This window comes from Phalangium opilio, unplaced genomic scaffold (assembly GCF_054372755.1).
Source record: "Phalangium opilio isolate 3A_F unplaced genomic scaffold, DU_Popi_V2 ptg000079l_1, whole genome shotgun sequence".
NCBI lineage: Eukaryota > Metazoa > Arthropoda > Arachnida > Opiliones > Phalangiidae > Phalangium > Phalangium opilio.
The window spans coordinates 2438618-2459846 of record NW_028324187.1 but is presented as its reverse complement, the minus strand read 5'-3'; the positions used below and the strand labels follow the sequence as shown (position 1 = coordinate 2459846).

General features: G+C 35.5%; 2 protein-coding genes across 4 annotated transcripts in view; one reads left to right on the top strand and one right to left on the bottom strand.

Annotated features, from left to right (window-relative positions):
* The window catches only part of LOC149654164 (inactive dipeptidyl peptidase 10-like), a 102290-nt gene that overhangs the window by 22817 nt on the left and 58244 nt on the right, over positions 1 to 21229 (top strand). The window lies entirely within an intron of this gene.
* Positions 1 to 21229, bottom strand: part of LOC149654168 (prolyl endopeptidase FAP-like) — a 182928-nt gene that overhangs the window by 149675 nt on the left and 12024 nt on the right. For all 3 annotated transcript variants that reach the window (XM_089845575.1, XM_089845574.1, XM_089845576.1), the window contains 2 exons: positions 17104 to 17293; positions 1201 to 1308 (listed from right to left, as the gene is read on the bottom strand). The gene's annotated coding sequence lies outside the window, so the exon portion shown is untranslated. The remainder of the gene's footprint in view (positions 1 to 1200; positions 1309 to 17103; positions 17294 to 21229) is intronic.

The window sequence follows — 21229 nt, the reverse complement described above, 5'->3', positions numbered from 1 at the left end:
TACCACCCTTCTGAGGCACAGCCAGTATTACCACCCTTCTGAGGCACAGCCAGTATTACCACCCTTCTGAGGCACAGCCAGTATTACCACCCTTCTGAGGCACAGCCAGTATTACCACCCTTCTGAGGCACAGCCAGTATTACCACCCTTCTGAGGCACAGCCAGTATTACCACCCTCCTGAGGCACAGCCAGTATTACCACCCTCCTGAGGCACAGCCAGTATTACCACCCTCTTGAGGCACAGCCAGTATTACCACCCTTCTGAGGCACAGCCAGTATTACCACCCTTCTGAGGCACAGCCAGTATTACCACCCTTCTGAGGCACAGCCAGTATTACCACCCTCCTGAGGCACAGCCAGTATTACCACCCTCCTGAGGCACAGCCAGTATAACCACCCAAAACAATCAAAAATTTAAACCAGAAACTTCGACGCCATTCAGGGGCATGAAAACCTTAACGGTCACGGGGGTATAGTCAGCGTCAATGTCCGGAAGTCCGGATGAAGTGCATCTCATAAAGGCAGCAAGGCGAAGAGGAAAACTATCATTGGCGATGCCCGTCGAGATAGAAGCGGACATTGTGTCTTATAAAGAGCTATACACGGGGATCCCCAAAGCTCGGCCTTTTTCGTGTCCTATTTGATTTAAAAAGGCCTATCTATCCTCACTTAGAAGCGTCCATTGCGGAACCTCAACTTGTAGTAGAAGCAAAGGGAACCCCGATACTATACGCCCCTCTATATAAAATGATTGACTCGGATCGAATATTTCCTTCCCATATGGCGGAGTTTTTAAGTTGATAATGTTCCTGTTTTTTTTTCTTTGCTTATATACTAGAGCATTAAAGTATGGAATGACTGATCGTGGTTTGGAGACTACTGCCCCATTTTTCAACTAGGCCTAGGTCCTTATTTATTGGATATTGAATGATATATCGTGACTTTCCAAACGAAAACTCGCGATACATTTTCAAATGATGTAATATACGTTTAAGCGAGTTTTCCGGAGGCTTTTTTATAGTTATTATATATTGTAATAAATGTAGGCAGTATAATCAGCGGTCGATTTAGGTAACTGATATTGTAAACTTGCACAAAATTATAACCAAAATTAAAAACACGTGACCCAAGCACGCATTTAACTAAACACATTTCAAACCATTAACCCAGACTTAACCAAATAAAAAAAGTGAACATACCTTGAACTGAGAAACAGTAACCGATTTCGGTTCTTTTGTGCATGTATGTCCAAGAAATCACAAATTACTGAAGCCGGTGAACACAATCTTAGAGTCACAGTTAACTTTCTGCAAAAAGAAAAATTAAGAAAAACATAAAAATTCACATTAGTAATGGACATAAGATGATAACGTCTGAGTTCATAAATAAGATCATATTGCAAACTCTTATGTAATATTTAGCTTTGGTAATAATAAATACTTCACGAAGTTACGTGTTAACTTCAATAAAATTTAAACTTCCGGATAAACTTTCAGGTTTTAAAAAGTAGTCCAATATGTAGTCTTAAAATATATGAAAGTGAAAATCGCCTGGGTTCCCTGGTGGTCTCTGGGAAGTGTTAAGGTTGGTCAATAACTTATTTAAGAGAGCAATACACGTCACTCCGTAATCCATCCCAATTTGAGATTACACCACTAAAAATAATCTCAACCCTTTGAAGAAACTGGCCTGTACTGTGTACAGGATTTGGAATTTGTAGTCTGCAATGAATTTTCAGACTGTAACGGTTCATGGTGAAGAAACTGCTTTAAATCTTTCAGGGTTTATAGGCTTGGGCTTCATAGAACCAAACGTATAACTATTAAAGTTGGGCGAGGAAGTGATGGGGAAAAGGTTTTACAAAGAGCTAAGGTTTTTTTTTATTCCATATATAAGATGGTTGGGTGCCAAGAAAATAGGGTACGAGGAACGGAAACTACATATAAAAATCAAGTCTGACAGAAATAGAATTGGCGACGGACAGGATTTGTGACGTCAGTTCTTGACCTCTAGTAACCCGGAAGCTTGGCGAAGTAAGCTCCAGCCAGTCTCGTCCCGCTTGGCTTGTAACTGTCAGAGTGGCGTCGGGCCTAAAGGGTTATCGGTACTTAGGGAGTCCCTGGTACTGTGTGCCCTCTAGGGTCTTCTATAGCTACACTTTCACCAAACTTTAGAAACCGTGCCCTCCATGATTTTACCCTTGGCCCAAGTACGACTCTGTTGCCTTAGAAAAGCATTGACGTTAGACGTAGGGTATTTCTTCGTTAACAACTCATTTGAATCATGTAATAGTCAACGCGGTAAGTGACATTTAAATTTGTTTGAAGCAAAACAAGACTTTAAGATTCTATTCCTTAATATTTCATCTTTGAACGGTGGTTCCCTCCTTAACGAGCGCTTGAACTTTATCGCTATATGCGGCACACGCGGTATAAAGCTTCATCCTCTATAAGAAAAAGGTCAAGAGGAAATTTGGGTGACGAGAGTGAGTCCAGCTAGATCACCCTCTTCTGCTTCTTGATTCTCTAGGCCCATACTTTCTCTTATCCCTCTAAGTTGGTCCTACTTCTTTCTGTATGAAGGTCTACGAGAAACAGCGGGCTATAGAGATTTATCCCTCCCTCTTCACCCCTCCCTGTTTGGAGTTGTACTACGTTCCTTGTCGGGTTACTTCTTCTATTCGCTGTGACGTGTCACAACGATCCATGGACCCGTTCCCATTGGACTAATTGTTTTGAACGCCAAACGGAATTGAAGTGAACATTATTGTACTGGAAGTGCATGGATGTTTTTAGTGGCTAAAATAATAAATAACCCCCTTACTAATTTATTGTAAATTATTTATGAATTTCTCGATCAAAAGCATTAGCTCTTTAAGCATGGTTAAAGAAAATCAATAAAATTCCATGGATGAAGAAAAAAGATGGTAGTTTCTATTCCAAGCCAGGCAAAGGTCATTAAACTCTGATGGGAGTTCAAGCATCTTACAACCCGAAAAAAGCTCTTTAATATTGGTACACAATTTTAAACCCAAGTATATCTTTTAAAGGGATAGCGGAACATAAATCGATACACACTATCCCTTTAAATAGCGTTCATCTCAAAGTCTCAAATAGTTTCGCATGAAGTATTTTAAATCTATCGAAACAGCCCTTTAGTCTCAATTTAATTTCCTCAAATACTTATTCAAATCCAATAAAGCGATACTCTAGCAAAACTAATGAAAACATCTAAACATCTAGGCTTAGCTTTTCAACCCAGCCCCATTGGAACTTAAATTTTATAAAATTCAGACTTTTCTAGATAACTCGACGTCTTGAAACCAATACCGAGATGCAACTAATCATATTTTAGCGCCTGCGTTTACGGCAAATAGTGAGCCTTATTTTCGTCGCAACTTTTAGTTGGGGACAGAAACAATTCTTTGGCAAAGTCGGGGTATCAACAAGAGGTTTTTTAAGTAACGGGTCATGAAAGATGAGGGCATGGTAGGGTAGGGCGTTTGTAGACACGGCGGCGCTGAGTGGGGGCGTGCGATCCAAACTTTTCTTTGGCTTAGGCAGAGAGCTCGGGATGGAAAACGTAGGCCCTAGGAGACGGAAAACGGCTGAAAAGTCTGGTAAATGCGGCCTGTTTTCTCAGCATCCCTAGGGAGCGATTGAATGTGGGTTGGCTAGGGTATTAGGGATGAGGAAAGAAACTACAGGGATTCTAGCGAAGTAATTGCAAGCTTGAGATCACGCTAATATGCAAAGAAGGAGATAAATGCCAATTATCTATTACTAACCAAAACTGTATGTTAAGAAATACGCTCAATTCATGATTTAAATGACCAAGTACAAGCGTACACGGAATTTGCGTTATGCGTCCCGGATTTAAAAATTACAATTAAGCTACGATGCCTGGGTATATATTATGGAAGGGCGGCACAAGGGCCGGAGAATACCATCAGTTGAAATGTTTCCCTGAGCTCAGAACGACCCCAATATTGAATTGAGAATTTCCCTTGAGAGCCAAATAGCTTATAAATAGTCTTATCCCTTCAGAAGAGAACTACAAACCCATGACCACAGTTAATTGGCGACATTTCTAGGACCTAACATAAGCACTTGGCTCGACCATCCTTAGGAGTCTTTTTTTCCAAATCTCAAACCAAAGAAACTGCCTCCAATGCTGGCTAGATTTTCCCCATCGAACATAACGGTGATAGACAAGGCAAGGGTTTTCATTGATTACAGAGATCCGAAGCTCTCCCATAGCCTCCTCATATAACTTGTCTTGGGCGCGGCAGAAGGGTGCTGAAACTCCATCAATCAGAGATGTAAGAAAATCTAGCTTTCCTCTCACTTTTCTCTCTTCGAAAACGTGGCTAGTTTTGGCCGATAGTTCCTTGCTTTAGTGGGGAGGGTTCGACTATTCCATGGCATGGTATATTGGTTTTTAAATAACTTTAGACTCGCGATCATTTTCTTTCTGAAATCGTGACACGCGGGGATATACTTTTAACGGAAATAGAATTGAAGAAACACAAGGCGGAAGGAAGTACATTCTTCTCAAAAATATTTATTTTCCACAATTTTTTTTTAATATTTCATAGTATCTCTATGGTTTATTATATCAACTTCTAAAATGCAATATATTTAATGGATTTTTCGCACCTAAACCTGGCAGTTTCAAAACAAAAAAATAAATAAAATATATATTTATATAACCTTAAGAAATTGTAAATTGTAAGCTTCGGTTTTTATACCCTTATTTTTGGTACAAGGTGCTAACAGAGTATAGAGGTAAAAATTAAATAAGTAATTAAAATTGACGTAAAACTAGCTCGGTTTGGATGTAGATCAATTTAAAAATAGGATAAATTTTGTTTGCTAGAATCTTAAATGGAGTACTTCATTGGGTCCTTTTTAAACCGAAAAACACGTGCTTTGTAAGTGGCGTGTTAATGATGCAACTAACTAAAGAATTTTTACGAAAAACAAGAGCCCTGTCAGAGTGGAAGTAAAGTAGTAAAGTAACAGAGCCGGCAGAGCTAAGGGGAATATACGAGTGGTGAAAAAAAATACAAAGTGATGCTGTTAACAACTTTGAAGCGCTAATTGGCTTTCTTAATTCTATTGTCACTGGATTTTTTTCCTTCCAGGCTTTTTACTTCAATCATTTGAACCGGAAAAAAGAATTAAAATAAATCCTCGCCTTTATAAGCTTGCCATTAATTTTTGGCAAGGATTTTTGGAATTACAGAATTAAGGGTGTGAAATATGTTCAAATTATTTTCGCTTCAAAATTAATCCTTCGTAATTATTTACAATTTCAAAATATTAATTTAAATTTTTCTTGAAATTAAAATATAAATCCTTTTAATTAAGATTTAGGATATGTTTAAAAATAAACCCATTATGCTTGGAATAATTAAAGAGAAAGGATTGCATTACAATAATTAATTTGTTATAAATAAATTACGTGAAACGTTTTTGGGTAAAACATATGTGCCAAAAAGTGTGCATAAAATATGTACATCGTTTAAGCAAGTCAAATATTTTGATTTGTGTTACTTATTTTTCACAGAGACATATTATTCATGTCAGTGAATTAAGCTAAAAATTACATTAATGTTCTTATCCCTTAAGAGTGGAATTAATGATTAATAACATTACATTAATACTTATAGAGATTCTAATGGATTTTTTTGGATATAAAGTAAACCTCCAAAACTTTCCAAGGATTTTTCCTATGGGAAGAGAGGGGAAGAGGGGGGGGGTTCGGTCGATAAATAAGAAAAGTGGTAGGAGGAATATTTGCTGTCCAAAGCTTTTACGTTGTATCCACAAACAACAGAAATAAACCACAGGCAAAACTTTTTATGAAAAAGAGAAAAGTATATATATAAGGAGACCTACGCTAGGAAGAATTAAGTGGTTTATATCCGGAGAACTTTTTGGGTCCCGGGGAAGTTTGGATGGACCGTAAATAGGACATCATGAAAACTATAAAGAACTATATATATATATATAGAACCAACTGGGAAATGAAGAAATAATAAGACCGCAACCGCATCTCAGTCAGAGTCTAGCTAGCTTAGGTTTATTACAAATTTATTTACTAAAGATTTTTAAGATTTAATAGCCCGTAAAAACTTTAAAAGCAGACATCCAAAGCTGCCAATATTATAATTATTTCACGTGTACAACGTTTCGTAACATTGCAAACTGCGTGGGGAATTAAAAGTTCTTTACGTCATTAACAAAATATGCATATAAACTGCCCCTCCCTCAATTATTCCTAAATCGGATTTGCTGTTATTAATAAGACAGCGCAAATTATTGTAGTATAATTAATGGTAAAATTGGGGTTACGCCTTTTACACTAAGCTCAATTAACCAAAATTGATTTTTGCGTAATATTTTCGATGTAGTGAAAAGTGCAAAAGATAAATAGGCACCGAGAATTTTGTGGGCAAACGAGTTGATATTTCTAAAATCATTTAATTACTCTACATTATCGCTACAAAGACCCCAAGCCATTTTGGAGCCCTGAATGCTCTTGAATATCTGTCCCTTCAGCCGTCAATATATCTCACGAATTTCTCAGGATTCAAAAACATCAATAAGAAATACCATCTTGCAAGATCGAGAAAAATTCAATTTAAGATCGTTTATATTTTGGAATAGCCTTTGAACGAGCGAACGCACCATCAAAACTTTACTCAACAAACTCTGGCCGCTATTATTAAGACCAAGTCGTTTAACTTGGAATATTAGAGGATGATATATCAGTTTCCATTCTATAACCTTCCAAAAACGTCCGTTTCCGGGGTGTGGTACTGTACCCTTGGGGATAAAACAGGCCGCGTTTTAACAAATTCACCTTTTTTTTTGGAATAGACACGATTTAGTTTGGAAAAGGAAAGAAAAATTATCCGAAGCTCCTAAATTTCATCCGTTTCGTTTTTTACATGGATGCCGGATGGGCGGTTTTATCAGGAAATTGGGCGGATATTCTTAAGTTTTAATAGCCAAAATCTGAGTAATGTCGATAACTTTATCGAAGTAACGTGAAAAGAAGGTGTCTCTAATTATAATCCGAGTAATATAGCGATCAGAAGTCTACTGTAGCTCCAAATACTACCGAATTTTACTAGTAAAAGTAATTTTAAAGTCCAGTCTGCGGTCCATACGGTTAAAAATATAATTTGGGCTATTTTATCTATGTACTTTGGCTGGAAAAAAATATATATGTATAAACCTAACCAGGCACACCTGTCCATTGGCTGTCAGTTGATGACGCTATTTTGGCGGGAAGAATTTTTTTAACCTTATCCAAGTGACGTAAGGGGTGGAGAAAGAGAGTATCAGCTACGCTTTTACTAAATTAACCGAAGGAGAAAATGGCGTAAATCTCTTCTAGAATGGACGTTACGTTAGAAAAAATATACCCTAGTCTTAACAGCAAAGCTGGCATTTTCTGTTAAAAATGTCAAGCCACAGAGATGACTCAGGAAAAGGGTGAAATCAAACCACACCCATGACTGAGTTTTATAAATTTGCGGAGCCATCAGGGTTGAATTATGGGCTAATATTAGCGTGTTACCTCGACGAGCTCTGACCATGGCAACGGCCACGGTGAGGAGAGACGGGATGAATGAGACCGACTTTTTAAATACTTCTTCAATTATAAATCCACCACGTCCTCCCAAAATAGAAACTCCAAAGTGAGGGTGAATTAAAAGTTGTCAACCCTTTGAAACCATTACCACGACCATTTGGACTTGTAAGGTAGTTCAAATCAGTTAAAGAAAACCGTGACTAATTAGCAATCATAGACAAATCCGTCTCGACGTAATTTCCTTTGTAATTCACAGTTCTTACTAAGAGTCACCTATTTGGAGAGCTTTCATTACGTAACCCTACTAAGTGTTACCGTGCACCGTTCTGTCAGCCATATTGGATACATTCTACGGTTTCTACCCACCACCATGTAATTTAACTCTTGAATCTTAGCTTCTCCCTCAAATTAAAACTCTCTATTAGTATCCTTAAACAGATCTGTGCTAGAATCAATGGCTAACCAAATTCTCTATCATAACTAGCTTCAACTAATCAACGAACATTTTACCAAAATTCCGGGAAATTCACCCTTACTTTAGTACCATGGACTCCATCATATATAACGACACGTTTCTAGAGCTTTATGAACATAATTTCCTGTCAAAATGGCTTAGAAACTGCGAATATAACCGCGCCTTTAGGTACAATGAAAGGTTAGGTGGGGTCCGGTCCAACGTAGTGATATAGATCAACTCTTTTGCCTTATCATCCCCTGGCGCTAATGAGGGTATTTTCTTTTTATCCATGAAAGAGAGAAATAAAAGAGAGTACGGCCGGTACAAGCCCGCAACGACAGTATACTTAATTTGTTATTAGGGAAACAACAAATTTTTATTTTAAAACTCAACAACGCAAAGAGTTCAAAAAGGTATATAAGGGACATGAAAAGCCTTCATTAAACATCGATAAAGATAAAGCGCGAAAGTGACTGCAAATTATGAATGAACATACGTGATTTTAAAATTGATGGTTTTAGGGTGAAATAAACGCAATATCGAACCTTATTGGAAAATAGTCAAAACAGAAACCTTGACGAAAACAGTCAAAAGGCGTTTATAATGGTTCGAAATAAACCTGTAATGTGTGTACAAACGGAAGTGAATATTATTCCTTCCAAAGTAATCTGTTTTTGTCCAGAAATGGTTAAAATGCACAGGAAGTGAAAATTGCAATATATATACAAGAAATGGGCAGTATTTAAACGGAAGTTGAAATATTTCCACAAGAAATGGGTAATATTGAAACGGAAGTTGAAGTATTGGAAAAACGTCCAAGCATTTCAACCGATTTCAGTTAGACCTATATTTAGTTTAATTGTTCTTTAAATCCTATTATGGCCTTTGCCACCATATTTTAAAATGGCGTTCCCAACGGGCAACTCCGGGTTCCACTGATGCTAATTTAATATAAACTTTCAATGACTTTACAACAAGCTAACGCCTATCGTATTTTGGGTTTTTCAAGTCTCTTTCCATCAAGGCAAACGGTGTAAGGAGAAATTTATTTTTAAAGAAGGTGAAAACACCCTTCATTGTTCGATGACAAATGACCCGCTTTATGACTTCCGGAAGTGATTTATTTTGTAAAAGAAAGAAAGAAGAAAAGTAAAAACCAATCCTGGAATCCCCATCCATTTGAACATTACTGCATTTCAGCTTCTTGACATTCGGAAAACACGAAACGAAAACCAGATGAGGGGGAGCTTCCTGTTAGTGATCGGTGACGTCAATGGATTCATGATTTAAGCATGAGGAGACAACGTATATAAGAAATCATTCCCCCAAAAGCACCAAAATAATTCGATGTAATATGTTTACAAATGTCATTGAACTAAATTGAATTAAAAAGGGTAATATCGTCGTTCAAAAGTGACCTAATTAGATCATAAAGGGATAGATGCAAATCCGTTATTAAATTTTGGATAGCAGCATTTCATATTCGAAAAGAACATAAAAACGAAACATAGCCTATGTTATGAGAATTGTTTATTATCTTTGGCGACGTCTTGATGAAAATCATATAGTTATGATTTCAATTTGTTGCCATAGTTACGGCAATGCACTCGGCACGATCTGTAGATCCCGTATACCAGAATTAAGGCGACACAGTTATGGCGTCATCACCCCGTCAAACCGACTATTTCAGTATATTGTTTTTACTTTAAAATAACAAAACTATACCTTGATGGGCTAATTTTTAAAACTTGAAAATATTTAAAACTATCTGTATCATAAGTAGTCAAAATTAAAGGCTACTAACCCTTTAATTGGCTCTCGGTAGTCGGCGAAAGGGCGCCAATGAAAATTATTCGTGTCATTAGGAAGAGGTTAAAATATATATTTATCACCGTCATTTCCAGCTTCCGAGTTTTAAAGGCGGAATAGTCGCAATTCCACAGAGAGTAAAAACTTTAAAAACACTGAAAATCATTATTTACACGACCTTTAGAACTCCAGGTATGAAGGAAAAATGTTTTTCAGTTCAAGAAACTCTCATCGTATTCATCTTAAAGTGTAAGAAACACCATTTTTTTTTTGTTTCTAACACTTTTGAAAATTTGTTTACAGTTAAGTTATAACCCTTCATACGACATATCTTTGTATTTACACTTTTATATTTTACATGTCCCTTGAGTCTTATTCCCACAGTATTCTTAATTATCCTTAGTTTTAATTTTACGATGCTTTATTTCAATTATAGAAACTTAATCTCATATAAAGGGTGTTTCTGATGGGTGTTCTTTGGGTGCAAGATTTTGAGTCGAAATGTAACTTCTATCTCCATTTTGCCTTCCGTGTTTTAGGGATGACCCCTTAATTAAATTAGAAATCATTGTCTTAATCAGTTTCTTAATTAAATTTAAGGGGTCATCCATAAAATACTCTGGATGCAATCTTAACTCGAAAACAGTGACCCGGACAACAAAATGGAGATAGAAGTTACATTTTCGACCCAAACGCACCCAAAGAACACCCTTCTTAATTTATGGCAGACTTATCGGAAACACCCTACATTTGTTAACACTTTATTACATCATTTGTGCGTTTTCGAGCATTTCAGATTTTCTGATGACATTTCTATATGGTCTATAACCCTTTAATTCCGGGATACGGAAAGAAAATTTCAGTTTTCAAAGGAATGCAAAAAGTCCCCACTTTTTTTCCTTTTCAAGCAAAAGAATCTCGCCCGGCCATCTTCTAAGACGTATCCTAACTCTTTAGTATGTTATTCTAAAGATATATATATATAGAAAAAGTTTTAAAATCCAGCCGCCCGGGGTTATGTATGTATGTAGTTTTGCCCTTAAAAACCCTTTCGGTCGCGTCGACCCCAAAAATCTGGGCTTTAAATACCTATACGCAGTTCACATATAAGATTTCAAACAAAGAATGGATATAAATTCCATTAAACCCGCTGTTAAAACAGTAATAAATTTGTTCCTTTCCTAGAATAAGAAACTGATGGGAGACAACAAAGAGATTTTACAGTTTTCTTTTGTCTTTCGTTTGTAGTGTTTTTTCCTCTTCTTCTTTTTTCTTTTAGTTATTTGAACTTTAGCCATGAAATGAAGAAATCGGGCGAAAAGTGGGAAAAAGTCGAAAAAGAAAAGACATTCTACTGTTTTAAACGACGACAAATATCTATAAAGTATCCCCAAGAATTTTGGCTCGAGACCATATTAGAGAAGATATTTTTGGGGTCGGGTCGATTGTGATAATGTCGTTAACTCTCTTTCTATCTCTATGCATTTCTATCAGGGATTTTGATAATTTTTTCGTTTAATTAAAACACTTTAACGAAGCTCAATTAAATACATTTTTCGATATCTCTCGCCTGAGATATTGCAGTTCAAACATAGGTGACCTAATACAATGATTAGTCCGAAATTCAACTTACAGCTCAGAAGGTATAAAACAATTGTTTTGAATGTAAACAAAAACATGCGGTTCGAATAGGAAATTTTGAAACTTTTAAGTACTGTAAACAATTTCCCAAGAACCAACAGGCAAACTGATAAGAAATTCTATTGATTCCGTAATATTTAGCCCGCCCTTCCATTAAGGGCACAAGTTCCATCAACAATTCTATCATTGCTTAGCGAGAGACTTAGGCTCCAATCTCATATACTTCATGACACTTAAGCTCGGGGTCATCTTTGATGATTTCTGCACCGTATACGACTTCAAACAATCATTTCCACAAAATATAATTTAATATTAAAACCATCAGTGTTGGAATTAAATTAGCAGACGAATCTTCGCTACAAAATAAGCGAGAATGGCATAACAGAGGCTTAAACTACGTCCGCATATTCTCAGAATTAACTTCAGATATGGTGAACTCAATATGCTCGAGTTTAATATTATAAAGGCTCTCTTTACTTCAAGTATGACCCATGAAAAACGACCAGCTACCCAAAAACCATAACAGAAATTTGTTTCAGAGCAGGACAGGAAGTTGCCAGCGACTTGAGACTTCATTTTAGTAAAATGGTAAGAATCTTCGTCTCCTATGGACATTGCTTTTCCAATGTCAATTTGCGTCGTGAAAGAGGATGAAAAATATGGTATAGAATTACAATAGAAAAACGCGCCGAGATAACTTGGTATATGCGATGTAATATTCCGCGCTAAGCCTACTTTTCTTTCATTGTAGCAAACTATATACATGTACAGAGTGTTCCTGATAAGTCTGCCATAAATTAAGGGGATGTTCTTTGGGAAAATGTTACTTCTATCTCCATTCCAAGCCCCTGTTTTGGAGTTATGATTTGAGTGTTTTAGGGATGACCCCTTAATTAAGTTAGAAATCATTGTCTAAATCAGTTTCTAAAATAAATTTATGGGTTCATCAATAAAATAATTATACAATCTTAACTTGAAAACAGTGACCCGGACAACGAAAATGGAGACAGAAGTTACATTTTTTACTCAAAATTGATTTCCCAAAGAACATCTTCCTTAATTTATGGCAGACTTATAAGAAGAAACACCCTGTATGCATACATTCTCGACTAGGGTTATAAGTATAAATGTGTGCTATGGAAATTGAGAATCAGTAGACTAGACGGCGCGTAGAAAAGTTTGGCGGAATTTCTCTTTTAGGCAATATATTTATACACCCGTCCGTATCAGAATGTCAATTCCATCGGTAAAATGCGCTAGAGTTTAAGGTACCGTGGAGTTATACCTAATGTAATCCAAAATGAAAGAAAACTAGTATAGTATAACTTGGGAGATGAAATTTCTCCTTGCAATTCTTATATAACTTGGGTTATTTTCGTATCGAGGCAAATTACGTTAATAAAAAAAAAAGGTTAAGGATCGCATGGCTAATTATCCTAGTGTTTTCCCGAGTAGTTTTGTTTTGGGATGGGACTCGGTGATTGACTTTGATGTCCAAAGACTCGATTCTGTTCTGAATACGCGCATGCAGCGTGGAAGAGATCGCGATATACTGGCAAAAGGAAGAAATAAATATTGGTACTAAACTGCAGACCCATAAAACATGGGCATCTATAATTAGAAATAAGCAAGATTGGCGCCTTTAATGTCACCAGTAAATATATATATATATATATATATATTTAATATTATATATTTTAAGGTAAAATGTGTTGGTCAAATCTCGTCCACACTGAATACTGTTCTTCCCTATTTCAGCATAAATGTCCACCCAACAAAATTATCCGCAAAGTGGTTTCTATTCCCGCTGATTTGGATAAGTGACCATGAAGCAAGATTACGTGGTACTTAGAGGAAATTGACAAATGAGATATTTCATTCTGAATCGTTATACTTAATCTTTACGTTCAGATATAATTTCTTTCCATTGAAAATGAAACTAACTTCGCAATAACGACTTTAAAAGTTGTTTAACATGCGAAACGCTGTAAACTTTCGCTATTATTTCCTTTTATTGTACTACTTCAGATGATATTTTAACCTCTCTATTTGCGCATCCTCCAAGAGCGAGCTCAATAACAAGGAGCTAGTTTCTTCTTACAGAACCCAGAGAGCTTCAGTTTCCTACTTTGTATCCAACTTCACATTCTTTTTAATGCTATCCCATAGAAAATTTAAAAATCCGAGAGGGCTTTTAGGTTTTAAGAACCATCAAGAAGCGATATCTAGTTTAGTAGGGAGAAGGTATAAAATGCCTAAGTATTCGCGCGCCATAGTCCCAGTCCCGCTTTCAAAATTCAAGGGGGGACGTCAAAGGAGGCCGGGCTATTTCGCCTCTCCTTAGCCTTAAAATACGTAATTTTCGTCATTCGCGTCGAGCTGACGTGAGTTTTCAAGAACCAATGAGATGCTGGTTGTAGTTTAGAGGCAAGGATTAACTCCTGACCTACGTTTGAACTGGAGATAAAGCTTGAAATGTGGCGAATTTATACCTTCTCCCTAATAAACTAGATATCGGTTCTTGGAACCATATTGTATTTTTATTTTAAACAAAAAGCGAATGCCATCTTCGTCTTCTACAGTTTTGCAAATTGTAATATATACGAATGCATTATCAGGTTGTTAGGACGTATACCGCTGGCAAATATTCATGGCTTATTACTCCTTTAAAGATTTAAAGGAAACCACGAAAACATACTTTAAATTAGGGTTAAGTGATATAAATATCCATTAGCTTTTATTGCTCTGTTTGAAAATCCTTCCTAATGCTCGAATATCTTATACACTTTTATAGAGAGCCTCGGGGGTTATTTCTAATCCTTATTTCATTGATGATTATAACATATGCAAAACCTTTAATAGAATTTAGCCGCAATCAATCGGGATTCTGGGATTGAAAACCTTGAGACTCAAAATATGAAATATTAACATTAGCGTACAGAAAAATCCATTCATGAATAGGGTAGAATTTAACATAGAAAAACTGTTTTACCACTTTAAGATATATCCTTTCCAACGTTTTAACTACTAAAGCGGAAGATGATGTAAGTTGAAATATGCTATACAATGTTTATAAATAACAGTATCTACTGGAAATGGCAGATATAAATCCAAAAATTCTCCACCAAAGTTTGGACATTTTGGTTAGTCTTAACTGAAAGATTTTGCACAAAAACCGAAAGTGAAGATTATTGTATCGGAAGTGGAGATTATTGTATCGGAAGTGGAGATTATTGTATCGGAAGTGGAGATTATTGTATCGGAAGTGGAGATTATTGTATCGGAAGTGGAGATTATTGTATCGGTAGTGGACCTTATTGTATCGGAAGTGGACCTTATTGTATCGGAAGTGGACCTTATTGTATCGGAAGTGGACCTTATTGTATCGGAAGTGGACCTCATTGTATCGGAAGTGGACCTTATTTATCGGAAGTGGACCTCATTGTATCGGAAGTGGACATAATTGTATCGGAAGTGGATATTATTGCAAAGGATAAGGACATTATTGCAAAGGATGTGGAGATTATTGTATCGGAAGTGGACATTATTGTATCGGAAGTGGAGATTATTGTTTTGGAAGTGGAGATTATTGAATCGGAAGTGGACATTATTGAATCGGAACTGGACATTATTGTATCGGAAGTGAAAAGTTTTGATTGGAAAGAAGAATAACTCCTCAAATTTAAAAAAACGTACAGTGAAACATATAACAGTTCACCCTCTCTTTAATAACATCCCAACACGAACTGAAACGGAGCGTATTTCATAATTATAGTAGGTGAAATATTTGGCTCAGAATGTAATCCGACCGTTCAATGTAGCATTTAAATCCCTGGATTACGTTTTTTGACAGCAACGCATTGGACCAACAACCCCTGGTGAAATTCTCTTTCAAAGATTTTATTGTTCTACGTCACGTATCGTGGCATTTTCGAGGGTTTATTTTTAGCCCAAAAAGGATCCAAAAATAAGAAATATAGAAAAAGTAAGAAATACGTCGTAAAAGGCAAGAAGCTACACGATGAAAGAAGAGCGCCTCGGCCTGCAATATTTCGCTTGAACAAGCTGACCAAAAACCGTTCTGTAAAACAATTTGTTTCAAAGAGTAGCGGACCAATACCCATATCCCAAAACGGCTGAGTTACCACGTTCCAAGATTTCTTAGTAGTACCAACCACAATCTTTTTTTTTTCTTATTGGAATTTTGGTTGCCTCCAAGCCGCTCAAACACTATACTGTCGAATACGACAACTTTTTTCAAGCATGGGTGACGAACGAAAGAAAACGAAGGTGTCGGCCACTTTTTAATTTATAGTATAGAAAAACGGATGGGGGCTAAGTAAAAATATTGCTGCTGAAAATCCAAAGCGTTCAGATAATTCGGGTGAAAAAAGGTTAATTGTGCATCGCATCAGTGAATATAAAATAATTAGAGGTGTGCGGTTAACCGTTTCAATCGAATAATTCAATCGAATACCGAACCGAATAATTCGATTCGGTATTCGATAAGCCTATTTTCACTATTCGATTCGAATATCGAATACCGAACTGAGTATTCGGTTAAAGTTCGACTACCATAAATTTTGGTCCTTGGCACTAGAGAGACCCACCTTATTTAAAAAAATATCCCAATTTTATTTGTCTCCCATCAAAAACTACCAGCAAGTGCATAGGAAAATTTTAAGAAATACTTGACCTCCAATGAGGAGAGGTATTTTGAAATTTAGGAGCTTCTAAATGTTCTTCTCCTTGCTCTGTAATTTTATTGGCGAATATTAGGGTTACTACCCGATTAACCGCGAATAGTTGGCCTAGTATTCGCGAATATTAGGGTTAAATATTCGCGGTTACTAGGCTTAACTATTCGCGATTAATCGGGAAGGAAAAAAATTACCAATTCGGTATTCGATTTGGAATAAACTATTCGATTCGGCATTTGATAAGGAAAATTTTTTGGTATTCGATAACCGGTTCGATACCCAAAAAGTGGTATTCGCACACCCCTAAAAATAACCATTCATCACATCGAAAACTATCATTAGACACTTAACACACTCACTTAAACTGATTTTGAGCGATTTCAGAGCAATTTTACTGATTTCTTTTTAAATTGAAAATTCCGGATAGTGTCCGACCCCTCTTATCGACCCGTTTTGTTACGTAACTGAAGATAAAAGGGTTATCGCTAGAATTATTGGCGCCATCTATGAAATCATACCTTAACTACTTTTCATAATAAAGAGCTATGTTTAATAACTTCATTTAATTTTAAACGCGTATAACCCGATTTTATCTTTAAACCAATATTAACATCAAAGCATATTGGTCTATAGAATTAAATTATTAAACCTAATTTCTTAAAAAAATTTATCCCGTGTAATTAATTATCGATAATTGCAATAAACAAGAGCAGTATATAGTAAGAACTATCCTTAAAACTAGAAAACTTAACGAAGACACAACAATACCCATACTTGGTAAAAGTTACTGGTTCTCAGGTTGTATCGTTGTATATCAAGACCCGAACAAAACTTATTAACTTAATTGATATAATAAAAAAATAATAAAAATGTGATCAATTACTTACCAACTCCATTCAACAAGAGCGATTATGATGCAAGAAGCATAAAACTGGTGGTGACATCCACCAAGGTGACTTGGCGGCGAGACCACAGAAAGAACACGGTCATGCACCGGTCAATATTAGTTAGCCGATTGCAATGGCCAATGCATCATTCAGTGGATAAGGACCAGTTGTAAGTAGCCTTAGAATAGCTCTATAAAAAACAAAAACAAAAGATATGTATAGATGAAAGGTGTAATCAATCATTATTACAATAAAAAAAGGTCTCGCTGCTAATAAGGAAAATTAGGACTATAGAAAAACAACAACATCATTGAGGATGCAATATGGATCTATACTTAATCATTGACGATGGATAATACACGAGAAATAATCAATCAATTCAGTTGTTTTTTTTAGTTTCTTATGGATTGGTTAGCAAAGGGGATCGGATTGTACAGAGACTACACAGTTTTGGCTGCTTCATTTGTTCTCCATTTTTAAATTTGGTTAAATGCAGTGCATATTCATACAAAATCCATTTAGCTCGTCTATAGAATTAGTTAGTATATTAGTTATCTTTCAAATCAGTTTAATTTATGGAGGTTTAGTTATTCGATTAGGAATTCAGATACGTTTTTCTGTAAATATCGTATGTGATGTTCAACCTTGTAAGTTAATTTAAATTGCATTAGCTTTGAACTGGTTTCTTTTTCCTAATAAATTTTTTAAACTTTTTTTGAATAGCAATTAGCAATTTTTTTAATAAAGAGTTAATGACATATTTCAGGGTTAATTAGTTAATTTTGCACATTATTTTGGTCAAAGTTTAAAAAGAAATCATTGGTTGATTTGAAGAAATTATTCAAAGGAGTTAAGGGTATTTTTGAATTAATATACGGCAGTTTGCGTTACAAAATAAGAATATTATCAGGTGTAGAACAATTAACACAAGTTAACAGTAATTTGCCTTTAATTGGAAACAATTTTCTATAGGTCACTTTTCCATTCTCTGGCGTCAGTTTTAAGGTCAATTTGTCTAAATTTACGAGCTGTTGTAGTAAAATATGTAGTTTACCCACATGAGATTATATATTTCATGTAAAATTCAGGTTGCGAATTGCAAAAACCAAAAACAAAAAAAAAATACCCAAAAATAAACCTGAATTCTAATACGCTCAACTTCCTTTCTGTTGATAGAAGGAAATTCAGTACTTGTCAAAAACAGCGTTAAATTTGTCACCAAAGAAAATACTCCACGAAAATTGATTTATATCGGAAGATTACTTTTCTTTCTTTAAAGTTTACTGTTTTAGCCCTCGAGTGATTCTTAATCTTGAAAGTGTATCAAATTTATCTTTGGAAAATTTGATTTATCGAGTCGGGTATGAGCTTTCTAAGACTGCATTGCGTCGAGAGGCGGGAGATAAAAATGATTTGGAAAAACAAATGTATTAAGACTTCTCGGAGCCTACGTTTCTTATAAATCATATTTACAGAAATTTGTTCCCCTGTAGAAAGAATGGAGAAGGAAAGATATGTCAATTTATTTTTCATTATTTTGAGTTTCTAAAGATGAAAATCGATCGGACATAACATATATTCTTAGACGTTTATCGATTAATTCAATTGATTTATTTCCAAGTTGAAGCGAAACCAAATTGAATCACAATTAATGAATTTATCAATTTATCAAATATCAGAAACGCAATACTCTTGTTAAATGCGTTTATGAACATTTTAAAATAAAATTAATCATCATGTACAGATGGCGCTTCTTAGGAAAATCACAATACGATCCATAGTTAACCAACGATGTCGTTATAATCGATTTCAGTCGTAAAACATTATTTGTTAAAGATATTTATAAATAACGATACATTTTTAAAATTAATTCATAGTCTTAACAATACAAGTAAATATTTTTGGATAAACTATACCAGAAGTATTGATCGAAATCGATTGAATTCAAAAATCGATATGCTTCCATTCACAATAAAAGGTTTTCGAGGATGTAACATAACAGATTACCATCTATGATACTATGTTACGTTATTTCAAATACATGTATATTTAAGAAAATAAATACAGATTACCATCTATGATACTATCTTACGTTATTAAAATACATGTATATTTAAGAAAACTGAAATTAAATTTATAATCCCTTTTTAAGAAATTCCATACGTGGTAAATACATTCCAAAACCATTTAACAATGTTCCAATTAATACTAAAATGGCTGCCGTATAATAAAGGACGGGTGGAACTAGACCGAAAAACGTTACGTCGTATATAAATGTTATTACAATAGCTAATCCACTCATCAAGGGCGAAAGTACACTCGCTTCACCGTACTTGAAGGCTTTTAAATACATAATACCAGTTACAAAGCCATTCGAATTTATAATCACTAAAATAACCGCGGTTAAGCCACAAGGAGGAATAGACAGATTATCATTGGAAATTAAAATTAATATCGCCGAAATTAATGTTCCAACAAAATTGTCCACAAACATTATTTGCAATGGGTCGATAGATGACAATTTCTTGCTCAAGATGGCCGATCCAACGCCTAAGAGAGCATTGCATAGTCCGAATATAATCCCCATTATCAAATCAGATTGAACGTTAGTTGCCAAACCAGTATCATTCAAAAAAGCAGTCAAAATTATACCAGTTGCTGTGAAAACGAAGGCGACGACCTTAAGAACAGTTATCGTTTCTTTTAACAAAATTCTTGAAGCAATTATAGTGAGGAATGGTCCCAGTGACGTCATTATAGTCGCTAGGGATGCCGCAACTCTTTGTAAAGTCAAGTTGTAGAATATCACGGATGAACTACTGAATACTGCCCGGATAACTATGAAAGTCATTCGTTTCTTCATAGACATTGTGTCAGTACCATGATTTCCCTCGGCTTTACGTCGCCTGTAAACAGTACAACTCAATCCGGGTAGACAATAAACTGATATTAAAACGCTGCTTAATCCATTCACGGTGATTGGTTTAAACCACGGGTATATTCGGTACTGTAAAGTGCCTAAAGTACCGACAAAGGCGACTGATAATGCGAACAAAAATGCTTTTGCATTGTTTGATAAAGCGAAAGACGAAAACTTTTTGATTTGAAGCTGAAATTGCTCCATACTTTAATGGTAGTATGATAAACAAATGTTGCCGATGATACTTTTATTTCTTCTCACACAGCTGGCTCAGGACGTCTTCTTTGACGTATATCCGTTGTTATTCTATGTAAAATGAGGCCTGGTACTTTCGTTATTTTTCTCTAACTAAAATCTGGTGCTGTAGTAGAACTATAGGATGTACCATATGTCTAGTAACTTTCAAGGTAGCTTTTTCGTCCTTCTATCACAAATCTATTTTAACATTAGTATCAAAAGCAATTGCATTAACAATTGACTCAAAGGAGCTTCCTTTCTGTATGCCCAAGGAAATGTTTGTCCAATAGGGACTTGGTAGTACAGTACTGCGTCATGCAACCTGAATTGTCAAGTCCCTATTAATAACCCATAGATTTGGAGAGACTGCTTAAGTTTAAAACGACACTTTGTGTGTAAACTGACCTTTATTAATATTTTATACTATGTCACATCTTCTAACATTAAGATCAAAATTAAATTTACAATCCCTTTTTAAGAAATTCCATACGTGGTAAATAAGTTCCAAAACCATTTAACAAAGTTCCAATTAATACCAAAAACACGGCGGTACAATAAAGTACAGACGGAACTAGACCGTAAAACATTACGTCGAACATGAATGCTATTATAATAGATAATCCAGACATCAAGGGCGAAAGTATGCTGGCTTCACCGTACTTGAATGCTTTTAAAAACGTAATGCCAACTAAAAAGCTATTCGAATTTAAAATCACTAAAATAAGCGGGGTTATGCCGCAAGGAGGAATAGACAGATTATCATTGGAAATTAAAATTATTATCGCCGAAATGATTACTCCAACAAGATTGTCCATAAACAGTACTTGAAATGAGTCAATAGATGTTAATTTCTTGCTCAAGATGGCCGATCCAACGCCTAACAGAGCATTACATAGTCCGAATACAATCCCCAATATCAAATCAGAATGAATGTTACTTGGCAAACCTGTGTTGTTCAAAAATCCAGTC